Here is a 14,270-nt window from a genome sequence, read left to right on the forward strand (position 1 = left end):
AATCATTTTATTGGCTGCACAAACATCATTTTTTAATATTTTCATTCTTGAGTCATCGTTTTGATAGAAGTTTCCAGCAGTTTTCAGCAGAGAAAGGAATTCTCTAAAATGCCATTTCCATCATTTAGGGAGTTGAAATTATCCCAGTGTTGCTGTATAATTGTGCTACTACTACAGAGTGTTCTCCACAGACAGGCTCGCTGGAAAATGCCCTAATCTCATCATCAGAAAATTGAGCCAACGCACTGTTGGGAAATTAAGCCGACTGCTGTCACTGCGGCCCAAAATGTATGGAAATTAGCTCCAGCCACACAAGCTCAAACTACGACATGGAAAACGCAAATAATTGAGGGATTAATGAACGAATGCTGCAAACTGCATGGCAGAATAGATGAGAGCTCTTATCACGCATCAGCTTTCAATTTCGTGACATTTATGTTAAATTATTAGTAATTAAATTAGAATTTTATAATAAATAAACTTAAGATCAGAAGAACTTTACTATTTTGTTTACTGACTGGATTGATGGTGATATGTCGACTCGTTTGTCGTTTATAGATGCGATATTTATGGAGTTTATGAAGATGTGCCAGAAATATTTTGAACTAAAATCCTTCCACAGCTATGACTATTAACATTTATTATTATTGGAACAAACTTAAACTTTAGTACAGGTATTGCTTTTAAATAAAGTTAAACAGCTTAGCAATATATTTTTTTCTAAATGTTGTAAATTAGATCCATGTTTTGAAAGGTTTAGGTTTCTCTTTTACCAGATGCCACTTGGTGATCCTGTCATTTCTATTGTGTTTTAGGTATTTATTTAAAACTTTTATGTATTAATTCCACTATAAGCTATTCCAGAAATTTGTGCGACTGTTTCAACATTATACAATCACATGAAATAAATAAATTCAGGTACTTAAAATAATCCGCTGGGCTTCTTTAAATAACATTTTTATCAACTAGCTTTATAAGTTACATTTACTTGAGGATGATTATCATCACGTCAATTTTGCTGAATTTCCCCACGATGAGGCAATAAAGGAAGTTTCTCTTCTATTCTCTTTCTATGTACCTGTAAATGTGCAATAAAGCTGATGCACAGAAAAAGCTGAACTAAAGAGCAACTAAAGCGCATTAAAAATATATTATTCAAATACAGTTCCTGAATTAATGGCTTTATTTCCCACTATAATTCCCACAGTATGGGCCTGGAAGGATGCTTCACAAGAAAACATGCTCAATAAATTATTAATTTATGGACTTGAAAGTATGTTGGTGATTGATGTCATTCCCCCCCCCTGCCCACAAAAAGATTAGGGGCATGGCTAAGCCCCATTTACATTACACAGACGTGTCATCTGAGCAGCAATTTAACGTCTCAAAAAATAAAACCCTGAAAACGGAAATTGTCTGTTAAAAGTGGTGCCCATCCCTATTTTCTTTTCTTTTTTCCTTTTTTTTTTTGCAAATACCACTGATAGCTTATTGACTGGAATGGCTGTGGAGCAAATTAGCAGTCTTAATCAGTTATGCTGTTGGCTCAGAGCTTCGCGGCTCAAACAGCTCTCTGTGTCGGCCTGTCATTCTCACGGGGGAAAGAGGAGAGGGGGCTCGGCTGTCTGCGCCGCTAACAGCCAACCCAACCTTCTGCTGCTAACGCTCACACAGGACACGACAGAAGTAACTATGCCAATCGGCACCAATATGCTTCCTCTGGCAGCCAGGACGGTCAAACACACAGAGAGAGAGAGAGAGAGAAGATCCCACACGCATGCAAATGGACAAAATAAACTTGCATTTCCACTCTGTGCAGCTCAGACACGTCAAAGAGAATTCACATTCTCATCATTAGCTGTGATGACTGGTTTCACTGCCAACCAGCGAACTCTGACTATCGCTGTAAACACACAGATGGAAAGACAGAGGGTGGCAGGACTCCAGGAAATTACTGTTAAAAGTGTTATGCAGATTCATCTGGCTCCAAAAATTTATCAAGCAAGGTATCCTTCTTTGCAAGTCAAGTCCTGCACGCCTCAGCTTAAGCAAGTAAATACTGCAAAAAAGTTTTGCACCAAAACACTGTCAGAAAAAAGCTCAAAACTGGTGGTGTGACTTTTCAGTAGTAACTACTTACATTTACTGAATTACATTTATTTGAGTCATTTTACTTTTAGGAGTATTTCGCCATGTTGTACTTTTTACTTTTACTTGAGTAAACCTACTAGAATTAACTTAAGATCCAGAGAAACTCCGATTAGTTTATAAAATGTGGACTAATTATTTTTACTCCTTGGAGAAACTCCCATTAGGTTGCACTTTGAAATGTTTTGTTGCTGAAAATGTGCTATATAAATAAAATGATCTTACGTTACCCTGAGTAGTTTTATGATGAAGTATCTCTACTTTTACTCGAGTAAAATTACTGGATTTTCTACCCACTAAATGAAAAACTAGCAAACAAGATTCAACCTAAGATTCACCAGACACACACACTCAGCTGCAGTTTTCATTAAGGTTTTACAAGGTTTTTATTGAAAAAAATCTGGTTTGGCAACATATTCTTTTGATTTTGTTATTTTTGTTACTTTAATTTTTTTATTTTGGCCCCTACAAAAATACCAAAATCTCCACGTAACTTCATATTTTGGTGTGTCTGATAATGTAATTTTTCAAATATTAAATGTAGACTCTTTACCAAATACTCTTTCACTCTTGCTAGAGTAATTTCTTGGATGGCTACTTTTTACTTTTACCTGAGTAAAAGTTGTTCTACTCTTACGTAAGTAGTTTTTGGTTACTCTGCCCACCTCTGCTCCTTGGTGGCCCTGATATTCTTGACTTTTCGCCCGTGTCTGAGCGAGAGCGCCCTGCTTATCTCTCTTTGAGTTCAGCCACAACAAGGCGACGTCTGGCTGCGGCAGGGCTAAGAAAGTTGACAGAGACAGATGGCGCGTCATTAAGGAATATTAGTGGGCTCCGCCAAGCAGACCCAGCTTCCAGGGGCCCCAGGAAGAGTTCAATAAGAGAGAACACGAAGGGAGTGAACGGGCCCCTCGGAGGAGCTCGATAATAAACAAACTCACCAGAAAGCTTTGGTAGTTCAAACGGGATGGAAGCCTCTGGAGGAGTCCAGTCAGGCACATAAAAAGCTCAAACATTGACTACTACTGTCAGACTACTTTCTCTGGGAGGTTTTTCTCTCTAAATCAGAGGCAGGAGGAGAGAAAAAACCTCCTGTGTGACTGTGATGGACAATTTGCCACCGGCTTTGATAAAACACACGACGGACTGCATCCGAGATTTGATGGTTTCCTTTAATCAGCAACTTTCTACAAACTGATATTTTATAACTGACATGGTTGACTTGAACTGGACTTTATTCAATTGAATATGAACCAGTCTGCTTTTGATTGGTTGATTATAATTAATATGGTCTGAATTTAATAGAAATTTCACAAGTTTCTCTTTAAAAATGCCTTATGATTATTTTCGTTATTATTTGGTGCAACATAAAAAGCGGAATTGGTTTCAATTAAGGAAATTTACAGGATTCTCTCAAAATGAACCCCACTGAAAACCTCCTGGTTATTCCACCAAACTCTTCCTGAGTCAAAACATCAGTTTTGTTGTTTCTAAATGAATATAAACTTGTTTTCTTTGCATTATTTGAGATCTGATTGATTTTGTTATTTAGACAATTTCTCATTTTCTGCAAATAAAAACATTTTTGTTTGGAGTTTCAGAGACATAATATCAGTGGTACATAGAATAAAAATGGTACATAAAATCAAAGAAACTGATCATTTCAACTGATCATTTCAAGTGGTCTCTTCATATTTTCCAGAGCTCCATGTCAAATTCAAGGCCCGCCATAGCTTTTTATGTGGCCCTCTGTAGTATAGATAATTTTCCAGATAAGTTTAGTTTATCAATCAAATCAAAGCAGTTCTTATGTCTCTACAACCAAATTACATCGATGTGAAAAGATGTTCCATATCACTTAATTTTAAGAAGTATTATTAAATACAGAAATGGTTATTTTATTAATATTTAACCGTTTCCTTATGGGTTTTATAGATACGTTTTGCCACAACCGGCCCTTCATAAGACGGAAAAAGAAAATGAGTTTGACATTTTTGCTCTAAATGAAACAAAAGCATCAAAAACCAAACCGCAAATTAATGAAGCTTTGCTTTCTGGTGATTGCTTTACATTATTGGGCACCAAAACATTAAATTTGATAGGAGTGGATCTATGACCGGAGAGGTAAGAGATTGCTTTACTTCTTGCAATTTGTACAGTTTACAAACCTAAAGACAAAAATTTCCATCACAGATTTCTCTCAAGATTAAAGTATGTTGATTTGAAAAGAAGGAAAACTGAGCTTTTCTATTTATATTGTACAGTATTTATTCATGCCTTAATGATTCACAATCAAAGTTGAGCTAAAATGAACTGCAGGTCAAAGCAATCAAAGAAAATATAAGATTTAAAAAGCTATTCCTGAACCTGAATATGTATCATTTCGTTTGAAGCTGGAGAATTTGGCAGGGAAATAATCAGTGATTTGACAGACATGGTCTAGTTATAATCTGCTTTATGCGTTTTGTGTGTTTTTCTATGTGGTAACAATGGAAAGGAACTTAGCTTACAGCGTACAGCATGTACGGGGTCTTGTGTCAGATACCAGGATGTTTGGTCCTATACAAATGCATGCTTCAGCAGGCTGGAGCTGTAATGTTGGCATAGAAAACAATATGAGGGATCAGTTTGTTTTTGCTACAACACCGTCCAGAGCAGGACTGTCTAAATAGATCAGGGGAAATCCGGTTCGTTTTCTGCCGAACAGAATCATTCGAAGATGATCCTTGAAGAAGTGGAAACAAAAGGCAGGTTGCGCCTCAATCTTTATGAATGGCTTACCGAAACAATAAATTACAAGGAGTTGTTCACTGAACTTCTCCACAATGACAAACTTCAAAGTTTTTAATTGGGATTTTATGTGATAGACCAACATAGAACAACACAAACAAACAATGTGTTTTCCTCTCAGTTAAAACTTTTCACTGCAATTACAACTGGGAGACATCCACGGACTTAATTCATCTTTATAGAAAGGTTCAAACTGAGTCAGGCTGGATGACATGCAGCTGTGATCACCAGCCTTTTCAAGTCTTGCATTAGATTCTTATTGAGCTGCCTGGACTTTGACTGGGTCACTTCAATCGAAGAATATCCTTTGATCAACTCTGGCTGGGTGTCTACGATTATTGTCCTACTAGAAGCCGAGTATTAGTCTGTGAGAGGGCAAACTTGAATTATGCCATTATCAACATTTTACTTGAAAATATTATGGTTTGTCACAATAATCAGTTGCTAAATTTATCATTTAGCATAATTTATTTTGTAAGAAAATGGAAAACAATGCACATTTTACCAACAATTTATTCATTGCATTCTGTTGTAATCTTAGGTTTAGGGTTAGGTTGTTTAATTCATGGGGAGTGAATACTTTCGTAAGACACTGCGTAAACAAACTTTCATACAATAAAAGACGTTCAAAATCTAGTGACCTTTTGTTGTGCTTGGGTAAATGAGTTTTATTTTTTCTTAGCCTTCCTGCAAATTGCAAACAATCTTTAATTTTTAATTGTATTCGCCTTTCATATTTTAATGCAAGCAAGTTCACTTTATAGATGATTTTTTTTTTAATCAAACAATTTCTAATCTTCAAAAGCTACAGATGTAAATTCAATAAGCTTCTAAACCAAAATTCCTGAACTATGTTCAAAGATGTTTTCTTGAAGAAGTGCTGCCCTTTTACCAGTAGGCATAAAAAAGCAACAGGGGTCCAAGTGAGCCGATGCTCAGCCAGAACATGAAGCAAAGGCTTCTTGTGGACATCTGAATAACAGTATGCAAAGGAAACAGACATCCCAGCACAGTTTGAAAAGCAACACAGTGTGCCAGTGCCTACAGAAAATAAGTAAGAGCAGACCCTATCCTGGCAGCTGATCCTGGGAAACAAAAGGCTAGGCTAAATATTTACATAGAGCCCGAAGAGAGAGTTTGAGATTATAGAGAGAGGAAAAACAAAAAGATGAAATGGAGGGTGGGGCTAGGATGGACTGGCTGCTGCAACATTATCTGAGGGGCTGTTAACCTGAGATACAAGCAGGTCAAAACAAAGGAAAACATTGTTCACATGCACAAACCCACAACTGCACACAAACATCCCACAGAGGCAGGATCCTGCATTTGCTCAGCTTCGCATCATCCCCGTAGGATCATATTGTTACTGCAGGTCACAATATCAAATGTCTGACTGTTCTTATTGTGCCTCAAAAATCAGATGAAACCATCTGATACAACCAGGAGGATATTTTTAAGCTGAAACACATAAGCACCACGTTTTTCAAACTTCAAAACAATAAAATAGTTTTAATTCCACTTTCAATGATCTTTGTTATTACATTTTGACTCACAGATAATTGAAATCTTTAACCGAACAGAAATTTTCATAGCTCCTCTTCATCCAATAAATAGAAAACAGACAAATTTAGGAAAACATGGAATCACATTAGAATATTCCAGTGATGACTTTGTTGTCAAAAGTCTCCATGATCCACATTTTAAGCCAGATGTGAGCATTAAGAGCAGACAAAATCCATCCAACTAACTGGATGTATTATCATCATTCAAAGTATAAATGTCCCTGAAATGAAGTGCAATAAAATTCAAGGCAAATATAGCATCAAACTTTGGGATTAAAATACTGAACACACAGGGTTGACAGCCGAGGTTCTGTGTGCAGGTACAGCTCAATAAGTTGGAATATTATCAAAAAGTTTATTCATTTCTGTAAGCAGTTTAAAAAAACATAACTCAAACTATTGTAATTAATCACATATTGGATGATTATGGCTTACAGCCAATCAACAGACAACATTCACAAATTTAAACTTTACATAGAACCAGGAACAGGTGTTTTAAAACAGAAATGTCAGCCTACAGAAAAGTGTCCTAATTCAAAAATTCACATTTGCAATGTATTTGTACTTTAATTTGGGTCTCAACTGTTTCTAAAGGCAGCAAAACGCACACACAAAAAAAAAGAAACCTCAGCCAAGCCCAGCCCATCACCTAACAACCAAACCTCTCCCCATTGGTCCGTTGGTTTTACCTCTGTATTCTCTACAGGGTTTGGATCAACTACAGTGACATAATAGTAAATAAACCAGGTGTTTGTATGTTTGGTGGTGAGTCCTGCCTGAAAATTAAATCAGAATCTTTCCAAATAAAGCTTAAGATCGTCACATGTAAAGAAGTATTTGAACCAATGAGCTTGTTTTATTTCTCTTTGTTGTAGTTAAGATGCTTTTGGCATTGTCTCTGGTTGAGAAGAGGTTTCACAAAAGGAATGCATTAGTATTGTGTGTACATTTCTGGACAATAGTGACTTGCAATATAAACATTATGAATTTACCCAAACTATTGAATGGACTTTGCTTTTAAATCCTCTAAACCACATGAGTAAAACTCAAGGCCCGTGGGCCAAATCTGGTCTGCCACAGATTTTTACGTGGCCCTCTAGATTCTAGACTACACACTGTAAGTTTAAATATTATGTTATCAATCAAATCTATGCAGTTCTTATCTGTTTAGTCCCAAATTATATCAATCGGTCCCTCCAGTTTCTTGATAATCATCATGGAAATTCAAACAAAATCAACAAATTCCCACACTTTTTTGCAGTAATACATAATTGGGAGTTTATTGCAGATTGTTCTCAAAAATTGTCAAAAACGTTCTTACTTGTACTAAATAGCTTCAGCCTTATATGACGTCAGTAATAAAAAGTTGCCTTTCTCACAAATATTTTCAAATTAGTACCACAAGCACTTTGATTTTTATTGCAAAAACAAATCACAAAACATGATGCAGGATGGACTGAAAATATGTTCAATAACATAATTTAATTTTAAGTATTCATTGATATTTGACCTCATCTGAGGTCAAGTTTGTGGACAGGTTTTATTAATACATTCTGGAACATTTATGGTCTTGGATTTGGACCAAAACAAAAATGAGTTGGACACCTTGATTTAAAGGCTGCAATCATCCCAGTTGTTTGTGGATCTTAAACCCACTTTCCATTACCATCTTATGGATGCAGCGTCCAGCTTCTTTAGCAAACGGCTGTCTACGCTTAGCTTCATAGAGGAGTCTAATACTGACTGACCACATTTGTACTGAGCAGTTCTATAAAGGATTTAAAAATGGTCTCCAAACAAATAAGTCATGGAAATATGTGATCACAGGAAAGATATTCACTATATCATGGCTCAGACAAGGTGAACCAGCAGACATATAGACAGCTGGACCCCAAAATGTTTTTTTTAAAATGGCAGTTTAGTCTCCATTTATTAATGATCGCTGGGAGAAGGACCAAAAAGGGTCAAGCTAAAGTGGAGCGTTATCCCAGAGAAAACCAGCAGCCAGTCCGTTAGCAACCATCAAGCAGAGGGATTAATAGTAAATGACTTGCTGGAAAGAGGAAGAACCAAGGTAAATGTGGGGCATCTTCCTCTTCTCCGCCCCTCCATCCTGCCTCAGTCAGGACATTTGTCTTTCCGACAAAGATAAACTGCAGTTCTTTTATTAACTTGCTGATGGTTGGGAATTGTTTCTTTCCCCTCATCCAGGAGACTTACTCAGACAGCTGCAAAAAATACCCTCCCTATAATTATTCCTCCTCCCCCCATTGAATAGTTTATGTTGGACCAAAATTGTATGCATATTGTCACCGTAATGTCACTGTCAGGAGCTGCTGTGTATCGAATGCACAATCATCCAAAATCCATCACATCCCATCGCATTAGGGCATAAACGCAGCAAAAATAACAACCTATGCCTGTGAGCGATCGAGTACGTTATGTTTTGGGACGTGGATGCATGTTGCGTCTGTGTCAAACAGATGTAATTTAATTTGCAAAGCAGTAGATTATACTATCAAATCTGCATGACTTTGTGTATACATGGCTGCATTTTTATGTTCGCGGGTCGACGGAGGTCCTCCTGCTGAGGAGACACACCCTCAGGGGGATTCGCTCTGCGCAGCGTCTTCTTCCCTTCCTCCTCATTTGACAAATTGCTGTGCCAATTCCACTCCACGGAGGCAGCCTGGCACCTGTCCATCAGTCTCACTGCGAGCTTCACTTTTCTCAGTCGAAAATGTTTCCTGTGCACTTTCAAAATACATATATATTTTGAAAACAGCGCTCAGTCGCATTATATCTGGTTTACACGCTGACGCTCATCTGAGGTCATCTGCGACACAAATCAGATCTTTCACGCCATCTGCCCGTCTCCTCCTGAGGCTTTCGGCGTCTTCTTGAACAGAAAGCGTTTCTCTGCCACCTCTGGCAAGTTTAAACAATACAGAGTTGTCATGGAGCATCACACTTCTGTGAACTTTATAACGGACAGGTAGTTGATAGGGAGTTGCTATGATAACAATAAACAAGCCACAAGCTTAGCACAAGTTATCGCTTCATTCCTAACGTAACAATATAAGTACATTATAATGGTAACTCAATCACAATTTTTAGTACTCTACCCACCTCTGTGTAACACAAAGTTAAATATCAGTGATATTTACTGTAGTATTTACTGCTGAACTAGCTAAATTTGCTTAACTAATGTAGCTTTTATCAGCTTTTTTAACCTGAACGTCACTGATACTCACTTTTCTGCGTCATGATGCGCAAAACCACAACCATGGCGGATAGTAACGAGGGTTAAGTTGTTAAGCTGCTGCTCCGGTAGGACAACATCTTCAAAATCGTAAGCTACTCTCCACGGTTAGCGTCCATGTTTACTTCCACAAACGCTGACGACTACTTCTTCATGGCGGTTGGAAAAACACTGAGCACGAGCTCCAGCGATATTGCGCCCTCTACTGCGCATGCGGGACACTTTCAGGTCGTTTGCAGTTCACACAGGAGATCACATACAAGTCACATAAATTTGGATGTGTGAACGACCACGGCAAAAAAAAAAAAAACGTAATTGGGTCACATCAGGCTGCAGTGTCAACATGTATCTTATTTACGGTGGCCCTGAGGTGCAAAACACTACAACATTAACGAAAACACAACAACATTAACGAAAACACAACAACATTAACAAAAACACAACATTAACAAAACACAACAACATTAACAAAAACACAACAACATTAACGGAAACACGACAACATTAATGAAAACACGACAACATTAACGAAAAACTACAACATTAACGAAAAAACAACAACATTAACGAAAACACAACAACATTAACGAAAACACAACAACATTAACAAAAACACAACAACATTAACAAAAACACAACAACATTAACGAAAACACGACAACATTAACAAAAACACAACAACATTAACGAAAGCACTACAACATTAAGGAAAACACAACGGAAGAGGTAGGTCCCAGTGGGAGACCTAAGAAGTCGCTGATTGGACGACAGGTCGTTTTACTTTTGAACCGGAAAGTTATGCTGGAGTGCTTCGTTTGATTGAAAACCTAAGGAAGCGGGAATACAGTCACTTCGCCATGTATTGCCCGAACTGTGGAAAGGAGGTGGTTGAGCCGTCACCAAATTTTTGCAGTAATTGTGGCAAGAGGCTTCAAGAAACTTGTATGGAGGATACTCCACAATGTTCAAGTAAGTTAAAAAGTATAAAGGAAGATTCATATTTCTTATGGATGTAGTAACTTGCTAACGCTAGTGGTCTCCAGACCGTGTCCACTGTCATCTAGTTGTTCATTATAAATGCAATTAAAAGTACACAAAGTCGCTATAATACAGCAGAATTGTATTAGCTATATATCGTAAGGTACGTTACAGCTTTAGGCACTACTTTTTTAGGATAATTGGTGTCGTTCTGGTTCTGCTGCACTGCGATCAGGCTAGCCGCCTTTTTGGAAGCGAACTCGCACTTAATTTATACTTGTGGCAGCTTTACTTCAGCTCGTAATACATATCGTCTGTTTGCATGAATGTGATGTGCGACATTTTTTCTTTGCTTTACTTCTAGCACAACAGACTGTCCCATCCTGCCGTACACCAGCCTCAGCACCTTCCTTGAATAGAAAAATGAGGAGCGACCAAAGTATTCTCTTGGGAGAAAGGGGTTAAAACAAAAGGTAGAAATGAAAGTTCGGGTAGGTGCTAAATTGGGTTCCCCTGTGTCGGGAGCGATCATTACAGCCAGAGAGACGAATGAGGCGGATCTGACCATTTTCACGTCGCTTCTGATCGATTTCTCGGTAAAACAACTCATATAATCATGTGAAGGTTGTAACATTGAGTTTAATTGGCAGCTGTTGTTTAAAAAATTGTATAATAAATAAATAAACAAGATCTTCTGATGCTGTTTTTTGTTATTTTATACGCCAAGAGAATCGCTCTTTTTCCAACGTTTCTCACGTAAGCCTGGCAGAAATAAGTCAGGCACCAAACACAGTTTTCCCAACACGTAGTGTGTATGTAAAGATTTGAGAATTTGGAAACAGTTGTTCTTTATTCCCCAAGGTTCGGTAAGGGTAGGAAAGAATGGAGGAAATTATAATCTGGTCCCCCTCCATAATATGGGAACAACTTAATTTACCAGCAAGATTTTTTTCTCTGTTTATTCCTCTCATCATCAACAATAAATCCTGTGATTTTGGTAGAATTTGCTCCTTGTTTGCCAGAGTTATGAGGGGAAAGCCATATATTTAGGTGACTAAAATAATCTGTTCCCCCTTCAAAACATGGGGACTATTTACCAACAAGTCTTCAACTGTGCTTATTCATCTCTTCATCAACAACAAATTATTTGAAAACATTTCCTCTTTATTTGCCAGAGATATGAGGGGGAACCATATATTTTAGCCACCTGAAATAATGTGTCCCTTCCAAAACATGGGAACCAATTAATTTACCAGGAAAATGTTCTCTTCATTTCTCAAAGGTAAGTGGCCTTGGGATTTAAACTATCTTTCCACAGCTGTCTTATATCACATTATCCTTCTCGAAAAACCATCAATGCACCCTGAGATGGCCAAGCCGAATGGCTTCAGTTTTGTCGTAGCCATCTACATGCTATATGTAATTGGGCCCCGTGGAGGGATACGTGCGTCTTGTAAACCTGCGAGTTCTCAGAGCGATGCCTTGAGGATTCAGCTGCCTCAGCAGTCTCATTACAACATCACGTTTGACACGCAGGTTGTGTTAGTTTGAGAACTTGCCACATGGTCCGATAGCCAAATAATTGCCCTGGTCCTCTAAGCTCGGACATAATGACACGTCTCACTTCAGGAAGTGGAGAGTAGTTGCCTCTTCAATGCAGCCCTGCTACTTTCAAATGAGTCTTTACTGAACGCATGCTAACCGACACTTCGTGGTTGGTCTGGAGCATGTCCAGTATCACCTCGTAAGTATGTCCTGACTCAAAATATTTACAAATAACAGTACTAAGGTTTGGATCACTGAGAACATTCTTGTTTTCAGCAATCAAGTTAAAGCCAGAAGAACTTCCGGTTCAAAAGTAAAACGACCTGTCGTCCAATCAGCGACTTCTTAGGTCTCCCACTGGGACCTACCTCTTCCGTTGTGTTTTCCTTAATGTTGTAGTGCTTTCGTTAATGTTGTTGTGTTTTTGTTAATGTTGTCGTGTTTTCGTTAATGTTGTTGTGTTTTTGTTAATGTTGTCGTGTTTTCGTTAATGTTGTTGTGTTTTTGTTAATGTTGTCGTGTTTTTGTTAATGTTGTTGTGTTTTTGTTAATGTTGTCATGTTTTCGTTAATGTTGTTGTGTTTTTGTTAATGTTGTTGTGTTTTTGTTAATGTTGTCGTGTTTTCGTTAATGTTGTTGTGTTTTTGTTAATGTTGTCGTGTTTTCGTTAATGTTGTTGTGTTTTTGTTAATGTTGTCGTGTTTTTGTTAATGTTGTTGTGTTTTTGTTAATGTTGTCGTGTTTTTGTTAATGTTGTCGTGTTTTTGTTAATGTTGTTGTGTTTTTCTTAATGTTGTTGTGTTTTTGTTAATGTTGTAGTGCTTTCCTTAATGTTGTAGTGCTTTCCTTAATGTTGTAGTGTTTTGCACCTCAGGGCCACCGTAGAGAACAGAGATAAATTAACACAAAAGCAGAACAGGATTAAAGATAACCTAATTCAGTTTGAAGAAAGAAATTCGGATGTTCACCCAAAGGCTGAGTGAACTCTGAAACTTTTATATTTCTGGGTGTCGAAATATCAAAGTTGGACGATATTTGCTTCTCTGTGCCATCGAGTTACTGTCCGCATGTGAGAAGTAGCTGGAAAATATAATTATCTGATCACTTCAGCTCAAAATATAAAAGAACTGATCAAACCTAAAGAGAATTAATCTACATTGAACAGAAAAGTCTTTAAATCAGTCTGAAGTTAATGAAACTATGTAGCAATTTTTGGATTAAATAAAATTATTCTCAATTCTCATTCACTGAGATTTACCACACTGTCGCTGGGCAAATGCATCAACAAAGAGCATAAAGGTTTGTTAAACTCTTTTGTTTAACAAACATGACATAAATGTGAGGGGAAGGGCCCCATATTATGTCACAAATACGCTGCTGCAATATCATTGTGCAATGTCAATATGACAAAGTATCTTCTTCACTCAGAAGATACTACTGACACTGTAAGACTGACTGTTACAGACAACCTACAGCAACTCTGAAGAAAATTTTACTTACAAAATTTAATTTCTCTTTGTGATTCGTAGTGTTGTTAAATAAGATATTCTGGTAAATTTTGGTCCTTTTCAGTTAAAAACGTTGGTGGAATAGAAACTGGCATTTATTCCAGTATCTAGATGAATTATTTGCAATATAGGGTCAGTATTTGTTGCATTTTGCATGTTCTCCTGATGTCATGCAGCCCAAATTAGCAGTTAATGGTTTTGATGCTTAAATTGAGAAATTTTAATCATTTTCTGTTTGACTTTAAGCTGCTGCCTCTTCAAAATAACCTGCAAATTAACCCTCAAACAAAATCTGGTAATTGGTGTCAGTGAAAAAAAGTAAGATTGGTCTATGTTTCACTCATAAGTTTTGGTACGGAGAGCCATTCCAGCCAAAATTAAATTAATTAATAAATAAATAAATAGATTATTTATTTATTTAAACATTTATGTATTTTTGTATTTGTTACTTTATTTTTACGTTTATTAGTTTATTTA

At 37.2% G+C, this 14,270-nt stretch overlaps 1 protein-coding gene across 15 annotated transcripts in view; it reads right to left on the reverse strand.

Annotated features, from left to right (window-relative positions):
- cacna2d2a (calcium channel, voltage-dependent, alpha 2/delta subunit 2a) overlaps window positions 1-14,270 on the reverse strand; it is a 200,897-nt gene that overhangs the window by 146,616 nt on the left and 40,011 nt on the right. The window contains exon 1 of one of the 15 annotated variants that reach the window (XM_055027436.1): window positions 9,755-9,999. The exons of the other annotated variants lie outside the window; for them this stretch is intronic. The gene's annotated coding sequence lies outside the window, so the exon portion shown is untranslated. Of the gene's footprint in view, window positions 1-9,754; window positions 10,000-14,270 lie in introns of those variants that run through there. 15 annotated transcript variants of the gene reach the window in all.

This window comes from Poeciliopsis prolifica, unplaced genomic scaffold (genome assembly GCF_027474105.1).
Source record: "Poeciliopsis prolifica strain line A6 unplaced genomic scaffold, Auburn_PproV2 SCAFFOLD003, whole genome shotgun sequence".
NCBI classification, from domain to species: domain Eukaryota; kingdom Metazoa; phylum Chordata; class Actinopteri; order Cyprinodontiformes; family Poeciliidae; genus Poeciliopsis; species Poeciliopsis prolifica.